The 9,764-nt window shown below is 32.4% G+C and overlaps 1 pseudogene; it reads right to left on the bottom strand.

Annotated features, from left to right (window-relative positions):
• Positions 1 to 6,344: 6,344 nt before the first annotated feature.
• Positions 6,345 to 8,055, bottom strand: LOC113661682 (annotated as a pseudogene).
• Positions 8,056 to 9,764: the final 1,709 nt, after the last annotated feature.

The following is a 9,764-nucleotide window of genomic DNA, read 5'->3' as shown; positions in this document are numbered from 1 at the left end:
AAATAGAAAAATAAATTAAAATAAACTCAACAAAGGAAAGAGAAATAGCAAATTGAGAAAGCAATGTTGTCCTCATTAGATACGAATCAGATTTTTACTGTGCAAGTACATTAAGTACAGTATGTATGATAGCAAATATATAATGTAACAAAACAAATAAAGTCAAAGATTAGAAAGATTTCTTACCTTGCTTGATGAAGGTCTGATGAGCTGATGAACTGATGTTTTCCTGAGTGATTATGGGATTTATTTAAAAGGCAAATGCACATTGTTTTACAAATGGAAATTAGATTGTCTCAGACGACAGTCTATAACAAAGTTTAAAAACACATGATGCAAAAGGTTTCCATTTAGGTTTTATAGTGTATATAGAAATGCATTATACAAGTATAGGTTTTATCATTGTCTCATTCACAAAAGCTATTATATAATTTATTCACAAAGGTATTGTATATTTAGTGTTACACTAAAGCAAAATCAAATATTCTTTAAAAGATTAGAACTTTCAGGGTTAAGAGTTTTTCATTTCCAGCAATAGAACACATCATCAGTAACAGGACAAAACATCAATAACATTGCCATCTGTACTGTCAAAATGTGTAGATTTGTGATTTGTGTTAGAATTGTGTTTTATTATAAGAGAAAATTCTTGAAAAATAAATATATTGTTGTAATTTTTTATACTTAACAAACGTTAACAAAACAACCTTGGGGCTATATATATATATATATATATATATATATATATATATATATATATATATATATATATATATATATATATAAATATGGCCAAAAACCCTGAAATAAGATTTAGAACGAAGTAATTTAAGTCTTAAATCCAATTTCAGGGGTTTTGGCCTTCTACAAGTATTTTGTTTAGGAAAGCACTATTTTGCATGAATTCTGCATTAGGTGATTCATAGCTCTTTGAGCGCCAGAAGTTATTTGCTTCTGCGGGATGTTCTAAAGCTCAGCTCATTCATGTGGCAGCAGTGCAATACATAAAATCATGCAGTTACAGATAATTCAGTCAGAATTCACAACAGCCATTAGAATGATGAGAAACTGATCTCAGTAATCTCAGTGATGAATTCATTGTTGTTGTCCTTCTCCCAGACTCCAGTAATGTTGGCTTTTTAATCACAACCCCCACCTGGACTGGGCCAGTGGGCACGTCTTGGACTAGGGCTCCAACTGCCAGCCTTCTCATCCCTACTCCTGCTTTGGCTCCGGTGGCCAAAGGACCACCTCCTGACCGTAGTCTGGTTCCCGCATTATATCATGACCTGGGGGAGTTCTTCAGCATGACTAAGACCCTGCCTCCTCACTGGTCCTACAACTACACCTTGGAGCTCCTCCCCAGCTCCATGCCCCCTTGTGGCTAAAAAAATCATGACCAAATAATATTGTGAATATTAAATATTCAAAATACTAAACATATATTGTCTTTGTACTTTTTTAATAATATATATACAATAATAATAACAATCTTAAAGATTTCAGGAATCTCATTGTGGACTCAGATAAGTGGACCCCAATTAATGTGTACATAAAATATTTTAACCTTGCTGATGGGTCAGTATCCACTGCAGTGAGATCTCAGTAATCTCAGGGAAGAATTCATTGTTGTTGTCCTTCCCCCAGACTCCAGTTATGTTGGCTTTTTAATCACAACCCCCACCTGGACTGGGCCAGTGGGCACGTCTTGGACTAGGGCTCCAACTGCCAGTCTTCAAAGCCTTCTCAGCTCTACTCCTGCTTTGGCTTCTGTGGCCAAAGGACCACCTCCTGACCTTAGTCTGATTATCGCATTATATCATGACCTGTGGCTGGTTTTACAACCTTACCAATCCTGAAAGGGAGGTTATGACCTAGTACATCCAGGCACCTCTTGCCACTGAATTAAGCTGCCCCTTCGTTGATGTCGGTTTCTCCGTCCGTTCCTCCGTCCTACCGAGAGCTTAATGCCCTCACTGTCAAGAATCCCCCCCCCGCCGTTGATGTCCTCTGCCTTCAAGCTGCTTCAGGGAGCCACCATATTCTCTAAGCTCAACCTTCACAAAGCTTACCACCTTGTTTGCATCAGAGAGGGCGACGAGTGGAAGACGGCTTTCAAAATTTCGTCTGTCCATCAAAAGTATTTAGTCATGCCGTTTGATATCACTAATGTGCCGGTGGTCTTCTAGGCTCAGATTAACAACGCTCTGAAGGATATGGCCAACCGGTTTGAATTTGTGTACCTAGATTATATCCTCATCTTTTCCCGATCCATGGAGGAGCATCAGGAGCATTGTCCATCACCACCTCTTTGTTAAGGCTGAGAAGTGTGAGTTCCAGGTCACCCCCAACTTCTTGGGGTTTGTCCTCTCAGCTGAAAACATTCTTTAAAAAAAAACCTTTTACGTTTACCTAAACCAGAACATTTCACATTCTACACAAACCCATACTTGATTTTTCTTTACAAGATTTTTAATGTTGTTTTTCTATTTTTCTATTTCTTTTTCTTTTCTTGCATTATGACTTCATCTAGAATTCACAGTCAAAAACCCTTCACCAGCTGTTTATTTCTTGGAAAGTTTGGGCCTTTCTCAGATACAATTACATTCAACTTTTAAATTTCATATTATAATTTAACATGAAACATATATAAAAAATAGGCATCTCTTATTCCTATCATCATGGTTTTTTTTTAACATTTTACACCGTGAATCATTCTTATTTTGTATTGACAAAACATCATGGGTATGTCAGAGTCACTTTCTATTTTCATGTTAATTATTCTAAACACATTACTATTTTATGCATTTTGAATTTCATATTTAGTTTTGTGCCAGAGTGAACTTGATGTTCTACAAACCTTTATCGATGTGCTTCAACAATGCATGGATTCTCAAATATTTCAACCGAATGTGTTCCACAGGAAAAACCCTGCTATGAACAATGTACATGTCCTTAACTTCAGGTTCAAAAGAGGTACAATTACGATAGATAGATAGATAGATAGATAGATAGATAGATAGATAGATAGATAGATAGATAGATAGATAGATAGATAGATAGATAGATAGATAGATAGATAGATAGATAGATAGATAGATAGATAGATAGATAGATAGATAGATAGATAGATAGATAGATAGATAGAAAGAAAGAAAGAAAGAAAGAAAGAAAGAAAGAAAGAAAGAAAGAAAGAACTTTATTGTCATTGCATTGTACAGGTACACAGCAACAAAATCCAGTTTGGCATCTACCAGAAGTGCAAAATGTAGCAGTCGTGCAAAAGTGCAGATAAATATATAGCATACTTACAGCAAGTGGTATATATGAAAGCGTATACAGTAAATAAGTATTACAGAAATGGTTCTAAGGCTATGGCATTGAAGAGGAATGTGCAGAGTGAAAGGTTACAAGATGCAAGCTGAATAAACAGTCTACTATACATACATACATACATACCTTGTAAGTTTTTATTTATGTCCTATTTTTCTTCAGTGAAATTGTATACTAAAGCTGGCATGCACTACACATGACTATGAAAAACTTAAAATAAATTATATTTAAAATATACATATACTGTACAGTACACACACGTTATATACACATAGATGAATGTGAAATGTTGGGCAGAATGTACAGTAATGATATAAAGATACATATAGATAAAAAACAGTGCAGATGTAATGAGGAAAAAAAAATTTTGTTTGTTTTGTAGTGATCTAGCGGTATAGTGTAGAGTTCAGTAGTGTGATGATGGATGGAAAAAAGCTGTCCCTGAATTAATGCTGCTGTACAGGCTATATCTGATAAGACTTGCCAAACTAAGGATGTTCATAAACTACACAAAGCCTATTAATTCTTAACAGATGCACCTAAAAAATTGGTGTTCAAAACTACTCAGATGCACAGATTCACCTCAAAAAATGACGCTCAAAACTACTCATGACAGCATGTCATCATTTGCAATTACACAAATTCATATAGGAATAAAATATATATGACATGTGAGATTTTATTTTATTTATTTTTTATTTTGCTTATTCTAATAAGGTACTTTCTTTAATAAAAAATACTTTCTTTAAGAACAAATCATTTACAGGAACTTGTACTGCAGTAGGAAAGTGTTCAGGACGGAGTATTATGCACTTTCCAGTTTCCTGGGTAGATTAGAGAAAGTGAGGAAGTTTTTATAACTACTATTATATGTGATCATTGGAACTATCATATCTTTTGGATGTTCAATGGCATTGCAATATATGTAAAAAGTACATCTCAAATTAATTTTACAAAGTAGGGACCTAGAAATTTCCGAATATAAAATATTAAAAACAATAATCATTTGCTTTCTTCAAGAGTCTAATTATTTAATAGGCTGAATAGGTCTGATAGATACATTGTCATTTTGCATTGTTACAATAAAAAGTATTGAATCCTTCAAAGTTTATTGCAATACATGCTAACACTACAGTTTATTTTTAAATATAGTTTGCCCAAAAATAATTATAGGCCTCTGTAAAAGATCTATTTTCTACTCAAGATGTCAAACAGAAAATTTACACCTAACATCACCAGTTATGAATCACTTTTACTGTGCACATCCAATTATTGAGATAAAGCATATCATACAAATATACAAGTATACATGTACAAATATAGAATATATTAACTTAACGGCGCATCTTTGACAGTTTACTTATCTTGTTCTACATTTGTCTGAAAGTAAATATAAAATATTTATTTAAATGTAAATAAGTGACCCTAGCCACCTAGTGTCCAGGAGCTGCCATATTCTATAATATAATAATAATAATAATAATAATAATAATAATAATAATAATAATAATAATAAGAAGAAGAAGAAGAAGAAGAAGAAGAAGAAGAAGAATGAAAAATGTTAATAATTACAATAGGTCCCTTGCACATTATTATTATTATTATTATTATTATTATTATTATTATTATTATTATTATTATTATTATTATTATTATTGTTGTTGTTGTTGTTGTTGTTGTTGTTGTTTTCTTTAACTCTAAAAGCATGATCTATCAGTGAGCATCAGTGTATTTTCCGAAAATCATCCATATATCCTGTTATGTTTTTGTATCAGTTAGTGATTATAAACAGTTATTGTCCAGGAGATGGTGTTGTGATTCCGTATGTTGGTACCTACAAACGAGAAAGAACAAGAGTGAGTGCCTACAGAGTAACATGCTGGAATTGTTTGCTTCTTCTTAATTGTTATTAAAACCCCAATACACTAAAAATCTGATTATTTTAACTTCTGTTAAAAAGGTATGATAAAATTACTGAGTATTAGATACTTTAGTGATATTTTAGAATTTGTCTTCTTTAGTTTTATATCACAATAGTTAATAAAATATTATTGCAACAGTGTTGTAACATTGTTTTGGAACATTATTTAGGATCAATATTGGTTTATTTACTTAATTACCTACTATTTTAGGTGGTCAATAGGTACTCTCTCCCCATACTCAGGGAAGCAAGATTGGTCTGAAAATTTAAAAAAAATAGACAAATCTGACTTTTTCAAAATAGTTTCAGAATTTTGGAAAAATATCTACAAATAAACTACTAAGCATTGTACACAATACTGCTGCCACATGTCAATCAGTTCTTATGAGGCTGTTATTAATTAACTTGAAATGCTGTATTGTGCTTGCATGGATTCACACTTAACTTAAAAGATATGTACAGGATAAGATTCTGTGTATAGTGATACAAATGGGGTGGGGCAAAGTCAGATAGCTGAAATTTGGTATATTACATATATATTAAGTAAATTCTCCTGATAACATAATTTAAAAAAAAAAAAGGATGTCATCGGCTAATCAGATATCAAAAGATGAAAATGTTCCCATTAAGCTACCTGATGCAGTCTCACTTGAACTGGCCACCCAGAGGTGGCTTTTTTATACACAGGGATCAGAGTGAAAGTTCAAATAACTATCTGTCTGGAACAAAGTTTATACAGCAGATTTCAGGAAACACAATTAGCACAAAGATACCATCTCAAAATGTGATAAGTATGTTAAAGTATGATCCATGTATCTGGACACTGGAGTGTTATATGCATGGAGTCCTTGCACCCTGATCAGGGTTTGTATCTTTTATTATTATTATTATTATTATTATTATTAGTAGTAGTAGTAGTAGTAGTAGTAGTAGTAGTAGTAGTAGTTGTTGTTGTTGTTGTTAGTGTGGTTGTTATTGTTGTTGGTGGTGTTATTATTTTTATAATTATTGTTGTTGTTATTAGTAGTAGTAAAAGTAGTAGTTGTTGTTGGTGTAATAGTAGTACTCTTTTAAGCATTCTTACCCTTTTTCAAGTGTTAGGTTTCAGTTCTGGTTCCTTTGTCCAACGGATTTGAAATACTGATGACTGGATGTTGGCAGATTTGATCTATATAGAAAAATGACTCATTACTATGTGCTATAGTGCTATGAGTCATGCCCAATGAGCGTAGCTACAAGGTATGTTTACCTAATAAACTGACAATTGAGTGTACATTCTTACAAACACACACCTTTTGAATAATTTTGTCCCTCATGGTAGGGTTGCTGAGATCCTCAATGCTGTTAAATTTTATTCTCAGAAATGCCCTTTTAAAAACAGGGACTGCAAAAAAAGTCAACAATGTTGATATTTAGCAATAATAATAATAATAATAATAATAATAATAATAATAATAATAATAATAATAATAATAATAATAAAATTTAAAGTGGAACCTGAAACTCCATAGACTTCAACTTCACACAGTGTGAGGAACTGGGTAATACTGGGAATAATGATATTTACGTAACGACCCTGCATATTGCAGGTGTAATTTGCAGAGGCACCAGCAGGGATGCTAGGGATAACAACACATCTACAGAGAGAGAAAATAAAACAACAACAAAGGTGTAATGTATATGTCACTGTCAAATATTGATTCATATTTAATAATTTTTTATAAAAATGTATTTTTTAATGACACATTATACTTTTTCATTATACAGTTTATATTCAAGATTATATGAATTTAAAATTTATTTTTACATTTTCACCTGGGGTTATTGTTGCCGTTGTTGATTAAGGAGTTGCCAATGTGGATCTCAGCACCATTTATACGTTCTGCACAACAGTCAGCTCTGTTAGTGATAATTACATTACTAATGTCATACACCACCAACAAATCCACCCTCCACCATGGGCCAATCTGAGCATTTGTAGTAGTACATGAGTAGGAATCCATGTTAGATGCTCTGTTGCCATCAATAGCTAAAGAAGCATAGTAACTGCTGCTGAATGAAGATGATTGTGTTGCTATTCCATTTAAGGCCATATCAACTGTGAGAAGAAGAAAACTTATTTAGACAAAACATATATAAAAGCACATTCAAGTACACACACAAATACTTTATACACATAATATATAAATTTATAATCTAAATATATTCTTACCTTGTTGATGGGACAGTAACCACTGCATTGAGAAAATGTATATCCCTGTGGAAAAATTATATTTTCTGTTGTTATTCCTGTGATTGTGTGACAGCTTATTGGGAGAAATAATAGAAATAACATGTAACAGATATTTTCAAAATATGAAAATATAAAGAGATATTATTTTAAATTCTTAAAAAAATATTTCTAGGAGATATTAAATCCATTTGAGATTATTACAAGAAACACTAGCTATATCTATCTTTCTGCTATACTTGAAATCATTTTGCTTGATGCTTGAAACCAGTGTTTACCTAAAATAAAAAGCATTGGCTTCTGTGAATTCTCCATCCTCTGTTCAAATAGAAAGATATCTTCAGATTTACATCCTCAATGAAATTCAAGAAAAAGTAATGAGAAAACTAGTTGCGAAATCAATATAGCATTCACTATTTAAGAATCACACTATTGATGTGCTTTTAATGCAAAATTATATGCAAGATTATAAGCAAATTATGTGGCAATTATATTAAGTATTAAGCCAAATAAAGGCCAAATTACATTTTGAAGGATTTCTTACCTTGCTTGACATGTATCAGAAGGTCATTTCTTAGTCGTTTTTAAACTAGAAGTTGTCCACTGATGTTTTAAGAGACGATTATGTAGTTCATTTAAAAGGCAAATGCACCCTGTTTAATAAATGCAAATATGTTTGCTCCAGATGACAGTGAAAAACAAAGTTTGATGATGAAAAAGTCTTCATTTATGTTTTAGATATACAAAAATACATTATACAAGTATCACCTTTGTCTGGGATAACAATTGATTCTTGAGTCTACAGATAAATGTTTCGGTTAGACTTTACACAGATTTTTACACAAACACATACACCATGTTAAAGAGAAAAAAGAAGAAAATGGCCAGATCGAATTAAGCTGGCGAGAAAGGTTACAGTAACAATAATCCATTGTTGTGGAGAACAGAAAAGCATCTTGGATAATAAAACATGTCAACGAGAACCCCTGTGTCAGCCAAGAACAGGAATCTGAGGCTACAGTAAGCATTGACTCGCAGAAACAACAGCGTCATCTTAGCACCATGAATTGTAACCTGCTGCAGCTGGTATAATAATGTGGAAGATATTTTCTTTCAAGTATTTAAAATCAAGCCATGGTGTTCTTAATAATGTAGTTATAAATGACTACATAAGGTTTTATAGACGTAAAATCTCACTTCAAGTACTTACAAATACTTAAAGAAATGCAAATTTTATGCAAAATATGACTATGGAACACTTTGTGTGCGTGTAGTTGTGGGTGTGTGTGGAGACAAGTCTTTTGTGCTTCTTTTTATTTATATTGTCCCTATTTCTTTAGCACAAGCACTTTTCTAATACTATATAATAGAAAGCAAAAAAAAAAAAAGTTTAAGAGCAAAAGTTGGCTGCATATGAGGCATAATGTCCTTAGGTCCATCGGGAGTTAACAACATGCATCAACATGGATCTCAAACAATCATTATATAAAATCATTGTTATACTCATGATATGTTTGTCAACTGGTGTATAATGCATTAAAAAAGCATGGCATGTAGCATGGAACAAGCCCAGTGCAAAGCCCAGGCTGCCATGCCCACGCTCACGCCACACTTACCCTATACCCATATATTTTTTTTATGCTCCAAATGTATGTGTGCACACCTCATCTAATATGTGAACCAAACATTGTTTTACCCTCTTACACCTAAAGTTAAAGTTGAAATAGCCTAACACTGGCTACCTGACAGTTGGGTCCCATCATTATAATTTATAATGTCTATCCCTTGAACTGCTGATCACATCAACAATTAAACAATTCCCCCTCTAAAGTCTATAAACAACACACTGTTCAACTGTTGTTTTTTTGACTCAATATAGACTCAATGATTTTAAGACTCAATGATTTTTAAATTCCTGTAAAAAGAGTGGCATACCAATAAAAATATAATTATTATAATTATTATTATTAGTTGTAGTAGTAGTAAAAGAATTGCAACATATTGCATTTTACCATTCACACGATTATACACAGTATTAGTGTGCAAGTGCTACACAGCAGCTATGCAAGTCATTACAAAAGGCATTAATGTAATTTAATTTAAATTACCACATTTTTTGATAATCAAACTTCTCAATGTTATAATTTAGACCAAGATTTCTGCTTTGTGCAAGTCAAGATGGCAATGTCTTGAATGCCATATCATTATTATTAAACGTCACATAATTTTAATAAGCTATCCTTTCTTTAATAACAAATATATAGGACCTTGTACTGCAAA

This window comes from Tachysurus fulvidraco, chromosome 7 (genome assembly GCF_022655615.1).
Source record: "Tachysurus fulvidraco isolate hzauxx_2018 chromosome 7, HZAU_PFXX_2.0, whole genome shotgun sequence".
NCBI lineage: Eukaryota > Metazoa > Chordata > Actinopteri > Siluriformes > Bagridae > Tachysurus > Tachysurus fulvidraco.
This window is presented reverse-complemented; position numbering and strand designations above follow the sequence as displayed.